Source organism: Panthera tigris, chromosome C1, assembly GCF_018350195.1.
Source record: "Panthera tigris isolate Pti1 chromosome C1, P.tigris_Pti1_mat1.1, whole genome shotgun sequence".
Lineage (NCBI taxonomy): Eukaryota > Metazoa > Chordata > Mammalia > Carnivora > Felidae > Panthera > Panthera tigris.
This window is the reverse complement of record NC_056667.1, coordinates 107184813-107199893: the sequence shown is the minus strand read 5'-3', so window position 1 is coordinate 107199893 and position 15081 is coordinate 107184813. Positions and strand designations below refer to the sequence as shown.

The 15081-nt window shown below is 42.7% G+C and overlaps 1 long non-coding RNA gene across 1 annotated transcript; it reads right to left on the bottom strand.

Moving 5' to 3' along the window:
• Positions 1–13155: 13155 nt before the first annotated feature.
• LOC122241253 lies at positions 13156–14438 on the bottom strand. Its single transcript, XR_006221286.1, has 2 exons — positions 14338–14438; positions 13156–13646 (listed from the first exon to the last, which is right to left on the bottom strand). It is a non-coding gene; the product is annotated as an uncharacterized LOC122241253 (long non-coding RNA).
• Positions 14439–15081: the final 643 nt, after the last annotated feature.

Sequence of the window (15081 nt, the reverse complement as noted above, 5' to 3'; positions counted from 1 at the left end):
AGCCAGATTTTGAAGGATCTTGATAGCCATTCCAGGCATGATCAAGGCTATGTAGAGTGGGAGACAACTTGGAATCATGATAGCCGAACAAGTCCTTAGTTCAATAAGGACATGAAGGACTCTAAGGGTTGTGAGGGTAACCACCATTCAAGTCTCTTCATCAATGGATCAGTGCACAGAAACACTGCCCCAGGAAAATGGCAAAGTAAACAAGTCCAGGACCTGCACAATAGGCCAAAATGGGAAATTCACTGATGAGGGACACCTGGCATGCTCACAGGTGTCCTGAGTATCCCCTGGCACAGGGTCCCAGGAGTCTCCTTCAAATATCTTTTCTCTCTCTACTTCAGGAGTATAGTGCTGTAATCCCTAGCTACAGGAAGGTATCCAGCTGAGATGGAATAGGCCTATTTCCATGTCACTAGGGGTCCCAGAAATCTGAGGACAGGAAGTACAGAGGGTGGAAAGTGAGTATACACTGGCCCTTCTCACCCTGCAGCCAGGCTCCCTAGCACAGTTCCCCACAGAAACATGTAAAGATATTGAAGGCCAAAAGTGTGGACTTGAGGGGGACACAAGGGGCTACCAGAGGTCATCCTGCTCTAAAACAATGTAGCTAATTCCCTTGACACCAGATCTCTTGGGACCTCAGATGCCTTTTCAGGGTCACCAGAACCTAGTGGGATAGGAGACACCAGGAAATTATGATTAAAGTCTCCTAGACTGCATAAAGACTGCAAGGTCCATTGAGTTCTAACATGAATAATCATGATTCAAACTTTTTTTATCAATGGCACATTGCAGGGAAAGGCTGCTCCAGGAAGATGTCCTGGTAGATGAGGGCAGGCTCATTCCAATAGGAAAACTGGGCAAGATGCCTGTGGCAGATTCCCAGGAGTGGACTGCCAATGCCTGAGCCTCAGTGACTCTGCGTTCAGGCACCCTGGGATGGGTCTTCAGGTGTGAGGAGTAGCCTTGCCCCTTTTGAGGACTTTTGGGAGACTCACAGTGATGTCAATGTCCACTTTGCTCCCAAACACTCCTGTTCCCTGAAGTTGGATCTCATGGAACTGCTTAGCCTTACCATCCCAAGTATGGCCAGATTATCCACTTATAATTATGAGACTTCTGGGAGACTTAACTCCCCCAGAGGCCCTGATTATCCCACCAGGTGCACAGAGTTACAAGGGTCTACATCAAAGGAATGTTTCCATCCCCCCACCATAGCACAGTGCATGGAATCCCTAGATCCAGGAAGAATGTCTGCTTTGTGAAGAGTTCTACATAAGGCCTAGATGTCTGAAAAGTCTAAAGGCCAAAAGTGCTTGGGGAGCAAAGCGCACATACATTGGCCAATCCAAAGCAAAAGCCAAGCTTTCAAGGCTCGACCCCCAGGTAAGTGTCAGGTATGTCAATTTGGGCTAAATGTAGGGTCCATCAGGGTACCCACTGGGCAAAAGGTCCATACTAATCCAAAACAATGTAGCTAATGACTCTGGTGCCAGATCTGGTGCCATTGTGGGTCTGAACAGGGTTTTTCACAGGATGGGTGTCAACTTGGAGTTGATTGTTGAAGAAATGTTTAGTCCAATAAGAACAGGACGGTCCAGTGGGGTCCAACTATAAATGGCATTCAAACCTCTTCATCACTGGATTGGTACAAACACTGCCCCAGGAAGGTAGCATGGTAAGCTATAGTAGGTCCTATGTAATGGGCCAACTAGGCCTGATTCCTGGGGGCAAGTGGGTGGGAACCAACTGAGCACACTTAAAGTGCTATTACTCAGCATCCAAGCACCCTAATTCAGTTCCCAGTGCCAGCCTTGTGGGTATGGACAGGGTCTCTGGTGGGGACTTCTATGAATCTCACACGGATGCCAAACCCACTGCAAAAGGAAGTTGCCTGCTCCTCTAGCCAGATCTCATAGGAAATTTTCAGCCTTTCCAACCTGAGAACAGCCAGGAAATTCTTGATGAGAGAGACACCTAGTGACCTCACTCCCACAGGTGCCTTGAGTATTACCTGGCACAGGGTTGGTCCCAAGGGGTCTCATTGAAATAATTTTCCTATCACTACTTCAGTAAAGTAGTACTGATAACCCCTAGCTAAGGAAACACATCCTGCTGAGCTGGCAAAAACTCTATTGCAAATGGACTAGAGAGGTGCCTGGGTGGCTCAGTTGGTTAGGCATCCAACTTCAACTCAGGTTATGATCTCATGGTTCATGGGTTGGAGCCCCGCGTTGGGCTCTGTGCTGACAGCTCAGAGCGTGGAGCCTGCTTTGTATTCTGTGTTTCCCTTTCTCTCTGCCCCTCTCCTGCTTGTGCTTTGTCTCTCTGTCTCTCAAAAATAAATAAATGTTAAAAACAATCAGATGGACTAGAGGTTCTGAAAACTGGAGGGCAGGCGTTTGGTGGGAAGCAAAGTACACATGAGCTAGCTTCTCTGACTCTGCAGCCAAGCACACTGGGAAAAGTCACAGTGTCTCTCTACCATTTAGGAATGTTTGGGGCCAAATGCAGAGACCTGTGGAGGACACAAGGGGGCAGCCACTATACTTACTGCCTCCAAAGGAACTCGCTAACTCCCCTGATGTCAGATTTCATGAAATCAAGGCAAGATTTGTGACCAATTCCCTGCCTTCTCATTGGGCTGCCCTTCTAATAATAAAGCTTTCTCTGCTTCAAACCCAGTGATTCAGAGACTGGTTATTGCACATCAAACACACGAATCTGATTTTAGGATTTGGTAACAATTTCTTGTGGCAGGAAGGCCCTGAGTGATGGGGTCACTTGGGGGATTCCCTGTGGCTGCTTGGACCACAGACTGAGTCCAAGGGAGTTCTCTTGACTGTCTCCCTGACCAGGTTGGCTGCCTTCAAGCTGGAGTCACCACTGGAGCAGAGAAATCTCTGTTTGGCCACTAGGAGGAATTCTGCAGCTCAAGGGTGAGTTTCTAGTGCACACACCATCAACTGTGTTTTCCTCTCATTTTGCTTTTGGTCCTTTCAGGGAATTTTTCAGATAAGCTGTTTTTACATTTTCCATTTTACAAAATGGAAAAAGTTGTATAACTACCCTTATTTGATTTTGCTTCCTCTCACAGGTCCTTAATTGTCTTTGTGTGTTATTGTGTGTTTGTCTTGTTTGTACCATGGGAAATGCTGATTCCAGACTGTAGCCCTTTGGGATGCTTACTCCAAAATTGGTATACTTTTAGTTATGAGTCTATGAAAAAGAAAAAGATAGTCTTTTGTAATGTGGGTTGGCTGCAATATGCATTGAGTGACAGAGAAGTAGCCAACAAATGAAATTTATTGAAATGAAATTATAATACTACTTTGCAATTAGAACTGTTTTGTAAGAAGGAAATGAAATGGGATGAAATGCCCTATGTACTAGATTTGCATCAAATGAATCTGCCCAGAAGTCATGTAAGTTATGGTGCAACAGGCCGTGAAGATTCGATCTATCCTCCATGATTCTGACAAAGGGGTAATACAAAAATTATTATTGATATGATAACAAACACCCACCCAGGGAAGCAGAAAATGGGACAGAAGTTCCTGCTCTAATGCCAGCTCCTCCATCTGTTCCTGTCACCCAAGATGGAACAAAGCTACCCCAATAGGGAACAAAGGTCCCTAAACCAGGGACCCCTCAGAGGGAAGCTTAAGAATAGTCTCCCCCTGCACACCCATCAGGGTCCCCCTTTCAGTGTTGGTTTGCAGCCTGGCTTGCCAACAGGGCAATATCCAAATGACAATACATATTTGGGGGATTAAATGCTAATGGGAAACTAATGAGAATGGTTTGAGTCCATTCCCCAATTTCTACATCAGATCTATTTAACTGGAAAAACAACCTGTATTCTTAGCATGATGATCCACTCAGCATGGAAGGATTATTTGCCTTGATATTTGCTACTTACTATCACACTTGGACAGAGATATCCCAATCCTTCTGACAGTAGAAGAATATTGTATGGTTTTGGATGAGACATGGGAGGAAGCTCCACCTTCTGGACCCAAATAATCAGGCCAGACTGGAGGCCCTAAGAAGTGGTACCAACCTGCAACCCCAAATAGGCTGTTAATGAAGGTGGGCTTCCTAGGCTACAGAACTATCCGGAAGGCATTTTAGGGGTATCTCAGTCTGTAAAGCATGCAACTCATGATCTCAGGGTTGTAGGTTCAAGCCCTACATTGGGTGCAGAGATTACTTAAAAATAAAATCTTAAGGGGCACTAGGGTGGCTCAGTTGATTGAGGGTCTGACTCTTGATTTCAGCTTGGGCCATGATTCCAGAGTCATGGGATCAAATCCTGTGTCAGGCTCTGTGCTGGCATGAACTTCTTAAGAGTCTCTCTCCCTCTACCCCTCTCCCCTGCTTATGCACGCACTCCCTCTTTCTCTAAAAAAATAAACATAAATAAATAAATAATAAATAAAATCTTAAAAAGAATGCATTTTAGTAGGATCAAAAGGAGCGTTCCTAAACAGAAAACTTTGAATAAAGTTTGAGAAATTTTTCAAATGCCTCAGGAGGACCACTTGTCCTTTAAAAACATTTTTTTTTAATTTATGCAAGATCAAAAGGATCCAAGTACTGAAATGCCTGAAGACATCTTGACTCTGGTAAACATGCTGTTGGGGCAGATGGGAAGCCAGGAAAACTTTGATCGCTCAGCTGGTCAAAGTTCTTTTAAAGAAGGAACATGTTATTCCTCATTTGAAGCAATATCCTCTCAAGAAAGAGAATACAAGCCTTAATAAAAGACTTCTTGGGGCGCCTGGGTGGCTTGGTAGGTTAAGCGTCTGACTTTGGCTCAGGTCATGATCTCACAGCTCGTGAGTTCAAGCCCCACGTCGGGCTCTGTGCTGACAGCTCAGAGCCCAGAGCCCGCTTCCGATTCTGTGTTTCCCTCTCTCTCTGCCCCTCCCCTGCTCATGCTCTGTCTCTGTCTCTCTCTCTCAAAAATAAATAAAAGATTTTAAAAAAAAGACTTCTAAAAATTTGGACTCATTGGGGCATGTCAATTGCCTTATAACTAACACTCACATCCCTCATATGGAGGGATATTGGTTTGTTCAGGACCTTTGAGCAATCAACCCAATAGTACAGGATAGAGATCCAGCAGTGTCAAGTTCATATTCCCTCCCAACAGCCTTGCCAGGGGACTTCTGTTGGTTTACTGTCTTAGAGCTAAAGGAAAGCTTCTTTTGCGTCCCCTTAGAGAAAGACTTTTAAAAACTTTTGCCTTTTAATGGTAAGATCCAGATACCCAGATGAAACAATTTTGAGGGATGGCACTTCCTCAGGACTTAAAAACTCTTTGACTCTGTTCTCTCCACAGACCTGAGGGACCTCCAATTAGAAGAAGGTACTCTTTTACAAAATGTGGATGATATTCTAGTTGCTAGCAAAAATGCAGGACACCATCACCATCCTCAATTTCCTTGGAAGACAGTGGCTATAAGGTCTCTAAGAAACAGGATCAAATATGCTAGCCAATAGGAAGACACTTAGAATTTGAGCTCTCCTAGGGACAAATTTGCTTCCCGATTGATGAAAAACATCTTGCCTGTGCAGCTGCTTCCATGCCACAACAACTGAGGGTATTTTTAGGCATGGCCAGATTCTGTCAAACATGGATCCCAAATTTCATTTTAATTGTTAAACCCCCTTTATGAGGCCTTAAAAGGAGAAGATCATGAACTTCTAATATAGACTAAGGAAATGATCCAGGCATTTGACAAAGTGAGAGAAAAACTGCTCACTGCCCAGCCTTGGGCCTGCCTGATTTTAAAAAGCCTTTTGATTTGTTTACACATGAGAGACAAGGTATGGGCCCAGGGGTTACTTACCCAAATGTTAGGATTTGCTCCACGTCCCATGACCTACTTCTCACAGCAACTAGAACAAACTGCTAAGGGATGGCACATCTACCCCAATAGGTGCTCTGCTTATCAAGACAAAAAGGGGGCTAATGATTAACTGCTAGATGACTTGGAAAATACCAAGCCATTCTTGACAAGTCCTAATGTCAAATTAAAGGCAGTAACTTCTCTGAACCCACCCACCTTACTGCCTAGCTGTTTCGAAGAACCCCAAACAATTGTCTCCAGACCATAGAGCAGATAGATTCCAGCAGATCAGATCTGGTGTACCAGCCCCTCAAGAGACCTGAAGTTGAATTCTTAACAGATGGGAGTAGTTTCCTGGAATGCAGCATAGCAATGGGTATGTGGTTATAACTCTTCATGGAAATGTGGAAGCCCAGGACTTGCTTTCCAGGGTCTCAGTACAAAAGGCTGAATTCATTGAACTACCTGTGCTCTTCAACATAGTAAGGACAAATGGATCAATTTGTACACAGACTCCAGGTACACTTTTTCTGTTATATGTACTCATGAGGCAGTATAGAAGGAAAGGGGATTCCTTTATTTATCTATTTATTTATTTATTTACTTTTTAATTTATTTTTTTAAATATATGAAGTTTATTGTCAAATTGGTTTCCATACAACACCCAGTGCTCATCCCAAAAGGTGCCCTCCTCAATACCCATCACCCACCCTCCCTTCCCTCCCACCCCCCATCAACCCTCAGTTTGTTCTCAGTTTTTAAGAGTCTGTTATGCTTTGGCTCTCTTCTACTCTAACCTCTTTTTTTTTCTTTCCCCTCCCCCATGGGTTTCTGTTAAGTTTCTCAGGATCCACATAAGAGTGAAACCATATGGTATCTGTCTTTCTCTGTATGGCTTATTTCACTTAGCATAACACTCTCCAGTTCCATCCATGTTGCTACAAAGGGCCATATTTCATTCTTTCTCATTGTCACGTAGTACTCCATTGTGTATATAAACCACAATTTCTTTATCCATTCATCAGTTGATGGACATTTAGGCTCTTTCCATAATTTGGCTATTGTTGAGAGTGCTGCTATAAACATTGGGGTACAAGTGCCCCTATGCATCAGTACTCCTGTATTCCTTGGGTAAATTCCTAGCAGTGCTATTGCTGGGTCATAGGGTAGGTCTATTTTTAATTTTTTGAGGAACCTCTACACTGTTTTCCAGAGTGACTGCACCAATTTGCATTCCCACCAACAGTGCAAGAGGGTTCCCGTCTCTCCACATCCTCTCCAGCATCTATAGTCTCCTGATTTGTTCATTTTGGCCACTTTGACTGGCGTGAGGTGATATCTGAGTGTGGTTTTGATTTGTATTTCCCTGATAAGGAGCGACGTTGAACATCTTTTCATGTGTCTGTTGGCCATCCGGATGTCTTCTTTAGAGAAGTGTCTATTCATGTTTTCTGCCCATTTCTTCACTGGGTTATTTGTTTTTTGGGTGTGGAGTTTGGTGAGCTCTTTATAGATTTTGGATACTAGCCCTTTGTCCGATATGTCATTTGCAAATATCTTAGGAAAGGGAATTCCTTACCTCAAATAACAAGGAGGGGTGCCTGGGTGGCTCAGTCAGTTAAGTGTCTCACTTTGGTTCAGGTAATGATCTCCTGGTTTGTGAGTTTGAGCCCTACATGGGGCTCCATGCTGTAAGCATGGAGCTTGCTTGGAATTTCTCTCTCCCTCTCTCTCTGTCCCTCCCCCACTCATGCTCACTCTCTCTCTCAAAATAAAAAAAATATTTTAAAAAAATAACAAGGAAATTAAGCCTCTAAAATTAGTAGAGGCTATAAACCAGCCTACTGAATTGGCTGTTATTCATTGTGCAGGACATCAAAAAGAAGACTCACATACAATTAAGGGAAACCAATTGGCTGATCAAGCAGCCAAATATACAGCTAAATTCTCAAAAATAAATGATAAATTGGCATTTTTTATTCCACAGATCCCATTCACCCAATATGTACCACATTATTCATAAAACGATTTGGAACAGGCAGAAGAAAAGGGATTTAATATTGAGTCTCCCACATTTCTAGGATGGAAAAGTAATGAACAAGGCATAGTGCTAATTCCAGAAGATTTACTAGAGGACATCTTAAAAGCAGTCCATCAGGGTACCTACTGTGGGAAAGATGCCACCCTCCAATGGATACAAAAATATTTGCTAGGACTCACTTTCAGAAGATGATAAGGTAACTTAGCAATGTGAAATATGTGTCAAGAGTAACCCTAAAGTTTGGACTCCAACCTTAAAAGGAGTCCAATATTGCAGAGAAATCCCCTGTGAAAATTAACAGTTAGGCTTTATGGTCATGCCAAAAGCTCCTGGAAATTTTTGTTCCCTATTAATCCTCATAGATACTTTTTCCAGATGGGTAGAAGCCTTCCCAGCACAAACGGAGAAAGCATCTGAAGTCACTAAAGGTCTGTTAAAAGAGATTAGATTTAGGCTTCTGAACTCATTTTAAAGTGATAATGATGCCACCTTCATGGAAAATATTACACAGGAAATCTCAAGGGCCTTAGGAATTAATTGGAAAATACACACTGCATGGAGAGCACAATCTACTGGAAAGACTGAAAGAATGAATCATACTTTAAAAAGGACTATTGCTAAAATCTGCCAAGAAATAAATCTTACCTGGGCCAAAGTGTTAGCTGTTGCTCTGCTGTGAATCAGAAATAGCACCCTGAAATAAGGTCCAATTATGTCCGTTTGAAATTTTGTATGGGAGACCATTCCAAGTCTCACCCCATCAGGCTGACCCACAAATTCATTTATTTATTTTTTGGTGCAAAAATGTGGTTTTATTAAAGCACAGGACAGGACCTGTGAGCAAAAAGAGCTGCCCCTGACCTACAAATATTAAAGGAAATAGCTGTAACAGGATCTGTAAAAGCTTTGGGTCACATGTTCATTTCTATCTGTAAATTTGTTTCTAACAGGTCACATTATCCTATGGATGCCACTACACCCTTTCAGACCCGGAGACCAAATATACCTGAAATTGTGGCAAAAGCCCTGCCCTGACAAGAAACTTAAAGCCTGACGTTTACAACACACTCCCCCATCAAACTCACTGGAGTTAAACCTTGGGTGTCAAGAACAAACGAGAGGAATCCATTAATCAGCAGTGCAAGCCTGTAGAAGACATAAAATTCTATTCACAAAAACTAAGTGATGCACAGCTGACTTCCATTTGTAATTTGTTTTGTGTTTTTTGCTCTCACAATGCTTGTTTTCCTATTAATTCAAGATGTATGCTTGCTGCCCCCAATTTTAATCACTTCTTTTGCCATGATACTAATCATTCTTTGCCTTATGGATATGCTTACTGCCCTTTTCCCCATGGCCTGGAGAGACAATTCAATGGTAAGACTCTCTTAAACTCTAGCTAGAAATGGGGACTTAACTAAGTGGTGGATCTTTCACCCTAAATTGCACTCTATACATGAATACAGTGACCACCCCTCCCCTCCTCCCCCAGTGGTACCACTGACAAACTTTACTAAGATTTCTTCTAACTATACAATCTGGTTTGACAAGCCTACTCTTCTGGCGTTTGGAGCTAAGATAATTAAGCTGGAGGATATTCCAGTTCTGTGTTTCTTTTTATCAAATCTTACATATGGAGCCTTGACATATAATGATTGGAATCTGCCTCAAGGACCCTGCAATTCCTCTCATGCTTATAACATAACAAGCTCTGGTAAGTTTATTCAATCCTAGAATAGGGTGACTTATTCAAATTCCCCAAAACCTCAAAAATATTGAGAAGACTTTTGCTTCAACAAAACCTGTCTGTATTCTAAAACACAGGTCCACTTAAACTGAGGACTGTTGATTCATGGAACCCCTATACCACTCCCTGAATATTCCTTTAAGAAAACCAAATTAGCAGTCACTTCTTCTTGGCCATAGCACATTCTCTAGAATATTCCTTCTAATGAACAAATAAATCCTCAGGACTTTTCTAGGGTTCCCTGTGCCCCTACATGTTATATTTTCATATATGGGAACCAATAGCAGCCCTGGGGTTATGTTTGTATAAACATCTAGGGTATAGTAGGCACTTGTTTTCTGGAACATTTAGGAATCCTTGTTTCTGTTCATAATGTTTCAGAAACCCAACATTAGGCTCACTTTCTCAGGCTGCTTTCTCATCAGAGAAGGGGCCAAACTTTAGGATCCCAAGACTACATTTCTGGAAATCAAGAAGATGAATTTTGGTATTTCTTTGGGAGAACTTTCCAGTCTTGGTGAGGTTAGGTAGTCCATAAACATGATTAGAAACCTTTCTGTGAGAGTCTGGGTGGCTCAGTTGGTTAAGCATCTGACTTTGGCTCAGGTCATGGCCTTATGGTTCATGGGTTAAAGCCTTGCATCAGGCTCTGTACTGACAGCTCAGAGCCTGGAACCTGCTTTGGATTCTGTGTCTCCTTCTATCTCTGTCCCTCCCTTGCTGGCTCTCTGTCTCTTTCTGTCTCTCAAAAATAATAAATAAAGGTTAAAATTTTTTAAAAAAAGAAACCTGTGATTCTAGGAACTTTGGTTGAGGGTATTGCTCAACTAATAGCAGCTCAACAAAACAAAACAAAACAAAACAAAAACACCATTAGACTCCTTGACACAGGTAACCCCGGACAATAGGATTGGCCCTAGACTATTTTAGGAGAACAAGGAAGAATGTGTAAGGTAATTAACTCCTTGTGTTGCATCTATGTTCATTCTTCAGCTGAAGTAGAAACCTAAATGAATTAGAAAACAAGTCACTTGGCTAAAACAAATTCCTGTGAAAATCCCAGATATAAAATGGGACTAGTTTTCTAATAAATTTTCCAGGATTCCACAAGAAATTCAATTATCTGTCCTAGCTGTCCTTTTTATAATTTTTTCATGAAATGCTGTTCATGGGCTGCAAAAGTCAGGACCAGCTTGATGGTTGTCAAAAATACTGAGGTTGAGCCAGGCACCAAAGAGTTCTCACAATTAGGAGCAAAAAAGTTTCATTTCTCAAAAGCCAAACTTCACCCCTCTTTGCAAGAAGTAGTGAAGAAGGATCGTTGCAAGAAGTAGTGAAGAAGGATCCCCATGATTGAGGAATTATAAACAGGATTAGGGAACTGGAGCCCAGTACATGCTTCATTCTTCACATAAATTTTCTCTAGGCTCTTCTACCATTGTAACCTTACATGTTGCATATAAGCAAATTCCTCTACAGCCTTGCAAGAATCACTAACTTTGTTCCTTGCTTTCTTCTTCCCAGCATGAGGTATTGGAACCAAGGAGGGAGGCTACCTGATAATGTTTGTTTTATAGATACAAAACCAACATGTAATGCTATGAGACCCCCAGATAGAGCCCAGATGTCCCAATAGTGCAATATCTCAGAAGTTTCAAGTTTCCCCTCTAAGTACCAAAGTCCTTCCACTTCCTGCCCTAACCCCCCCCCCCACATATCTTCATACCTTAATAACTGCATATAAACCTATCTTAGACTTAACAAAGGCAAAGCAGATTTGGGACTGATTCCCTGTCTTCTCGTGGGGCTGCCCTTCTGATAATAAAGATTTCTTTATTTAATAAAGATTTCTTTGAAATAAAGATTTCAAACCTGGTGACTCAGAGTTTAGCTTACTGTACATGCCTGTACATACAAGAGGTCTGAGGGCAGGAAGTACATGGGAAGCAATGAGCAGCAGGCATTGGCTGCTCCAGAGCAAAAGACAGACTCCTTGGGTTTAGACCTTACCATAGAAACAGGGACTTGTGGGGTAGACTCAGAACCAAAGACTCCATCATACTCCAAAGCAATGGAGCACATTCCTGTGGTCTCAACTCACAGAATCAAGGAGCTAGTTCTCTCTGGATCTTGATAGACATCCTGGGTCTGGACCTGTAAATCCTGAATACTGGACAGGGTCCTGATCCAATAAGGACAAAGGTGCATATAGGGTACCAGGATAAGCACTACTGAAATCTCTTCACCAGTGGAACTGTGCACAGGCAGGCTGCCCAAGTGAAATGACTTGGCAAGCAAGGGCAGTCTTTATCCAACTGTGGGTATGGCTCTAATACCTGGCAGCAAGAGCTCAGGAGCAAACTGGCAGTTTTCCTGCCATTCTCAGCATCCAAAGTGTAGTATGAATCACACAAGGTGACAGAAAGTCGGACTGACGTGGAGAGAGATAAAGTGTACATGAGGGCTTCTTTTATTGCTTTACACTATAGCTTTGCTCTTGTTAGTGTCACTTTCCCTGATAGCTTTGGACACTCCCCCAGATAGATCTGCATATATATCCAGAGCATCTGAAGGGTCTCAAGACTAATGTTTTACTAGGCAGTAGTAAATAGCCTTATCTTAGTAGTGGGTAGGCCTCATGGTCCTGAAAGCCTTACTTCCAAATTCCTTAGAGACTTCTGCTATCCTTAGCCCCCACTAACTAGAAAGTATATAATTAGTCACTTCTCATAAGCAGAAAAGCAGTTCTTTTTGCACTGAAAATGTCTCAATAATTCTTTCTTGACTGTTCACTCCCAGCCCACATCACATCACATCACATCACATCACATCACATCATCACATCACTTTCTGCAATTATACCAGTAAGTTAAAATATAAAACAATCCAGATAGAATAAAATGGAGCTGAGAAGGAAATAGCCAGGGTGGGGCCAGTTCAAAACATATGTTTAAGTACTTTAAAGTTATAGGAGGTACTGTTACACATTTTGTCTGAGTTTTCTAGAGATTACAACAGTTTGAAACACCTCAGCCCCTAACCCCTGGTGAAGTTTTCACCTCGAGTAACAGGCCTTCCCAGTGATCCCCAACCTGCCATCTGCACCATATAGAACTAAGACTCACTGATGGAGTTGGAGAAGTGAATAAAGTATGCCAAAGATGGCCGATGGGGCTAAAACAATCTCTGGCCTCTAACTTAGAGATCCCTCCTCCAAGTTCTTCTTCCTTTGTTTGCTGTGCATGTGAACCACCCCCCCTCCCAAATATGGAGGCTTACAACTATAAATTACCCTTCCTGCTGGCATTCAGGGCTCAGATCTTTGGAGAAATGGTCTCCTCTGAGCCCGTTGGCATTACATAAATCTCTGATCCACCAAGATCTGAGTGCTGCTTGGTTTTTCCGCCAGCGTTCCAGCCTGGTTCCATAACACCTCTCGTCTTGCTTTTCTTTTGTTACAGCAATGCTTCATTGTCCAGGAAAGGACAAGTGACATGCACTCTGGGAATCAGTAAAGACTTTATTTTGCACTGGTGTTGGCCCAGCAGTGTCACCTCCAAAGGTGGAGCATCCGGCTCAGGTTTTACCCTTCTTTATACATATGTGCTTCCGGGATGGGTAGGGCTAGTACAGTTAGGCTTCTGGTTCCTGGCTAAAGGCTGATACAAAAGGCAAGCAAGATCCCAGAAGCCAAAAGCATCCTGGCCTTGGACATCTGGCTGCCCCTTTTTATCTGCTTTTCTACAGCTTTCCTTCTCATTCCCCCTTCTTGATTCTCAAGATGCTGTAGCAGACTTAGAGAAAATCAGCTTGTGGGGGCAGGGAATCCTTTTGCTACCACAGGAGGAGGAGCAAAGACTGTTTTGGCTTCTTCCTGCTGGACAGGGACATCAAAGGGAGGAATGTGACAGCTAGGGTTCTTCGCCATCCAAAGGAGAGTAGTGACAGCTAGAATGGTCCAACTGAAGCGTCGTCTGGAGTTTGATAGCTTCTAGGCAAGAGGGAACAATCCTGGTTAGCATATTAAGAATACAAGGATCAAACAGGAGGGCTATGACAAGCATTAGGAGAGGAACAGCTAGAGGGTGGAGCCAGGATGCCCAATTCTATATGTTGCTCCGAGAGTTCCATGGGTCTGCTAATTCTTGCCTCTGCTTGATGATCCATTCCTTTAGTTGTTGGGCCATATCTCTAACTACCCCTGACTGGTTAACACAGAAGCAGTGTTCCTCATTTAGGAAGAGATATATCCCCCCCTCCTCAGCAGTTAACAGCTCTCTCTTCTATTTTGTAATACTACTGCTGCTAACAAGTCCACCTGCTCTTGTAAGGTTACCAGGGAGTTTGTAACTTGTTCTATGTCATCTGTCAGATCTTGGATAGTTTTTGGTAAAATGAAATAGATGAGGTTACTCCCCCAACTCCAGTACTTACTCTGGCAGTGATTCCAAACCCAATTAGTAGAGGTATAGCTTGGATAGCTCGTTTAGACTGGGTATGTGCAGCCAAGGGAAATATAAGAGATTGGTTGCTGGGGAGAATATTTATTTGGGGTGGGGGGGTGGTTAGGAATGCAAAGGTGCAAATTCCCATCCAGTTAGCAGGCAAGCACAAATAAGCATTAGTTCCACAAAGAATATTCCCACAAGGGGGAGACATCAGGGTGACTCTTGGTTTTTTACCTGTTTGATTGTATATCTCAGTTTGGTTGCATTGGTTAAGTTAAGTTACTTAAGTTAACTAACAAGTAAGTTAACTTACTTGTTAGTTAAGTTACCTACAGGGGTTGTTCCCCATTAGTCCTTAAAACACAAGGAGGCTGCCCTATTAGTTTTGTATCAGTAACCATGGACCTTATTGTGACAGTTATGTTATCTGTTGACATGTTGTGGGGGATAGCCATATTGGTTATATCATCTGGGACTGGGGTAACCTCATAATGCAAGGGATTTAGAGAGAGACAAAGCCAACAGTCCTTGGCTAACTTAGGGTTAGAGAAGTTGAAGAGGAGATGGGTTGAACTTAGAATATGGTATAAACAGGAGTTTAAATCATAAGGCCCACTAAGCCTGATTTCTGGAAGTTTGGGTCTCCTGGGCAGACTTCCAGAAGTCTGCTTCATAGAGTTTTGTGCCTCTTGTTGGGTTGCCTCCTTATAGGCCTGGTCTTAGACTCCTCCTCCATCAGACAATCCAAAGTGGGTTTGTTGTGTCCAGCAGTCCCATTTTTCTGGATATCTATGACATGATGTTCCCTGCCAAAGGTATTTTGCTTTAATTCTTCCTTGCCAACAGGTTTTTCTGTCATGGAAATAGAGCAAGGCAGATTGATAACATTTTGCATGTTGATATGTATATGTGGCGAAGACCTTGTGTGTGGTCCTCTGTCCTAGGAGATGCTTTAGGCGATTCAGTGCATGGGAAAGG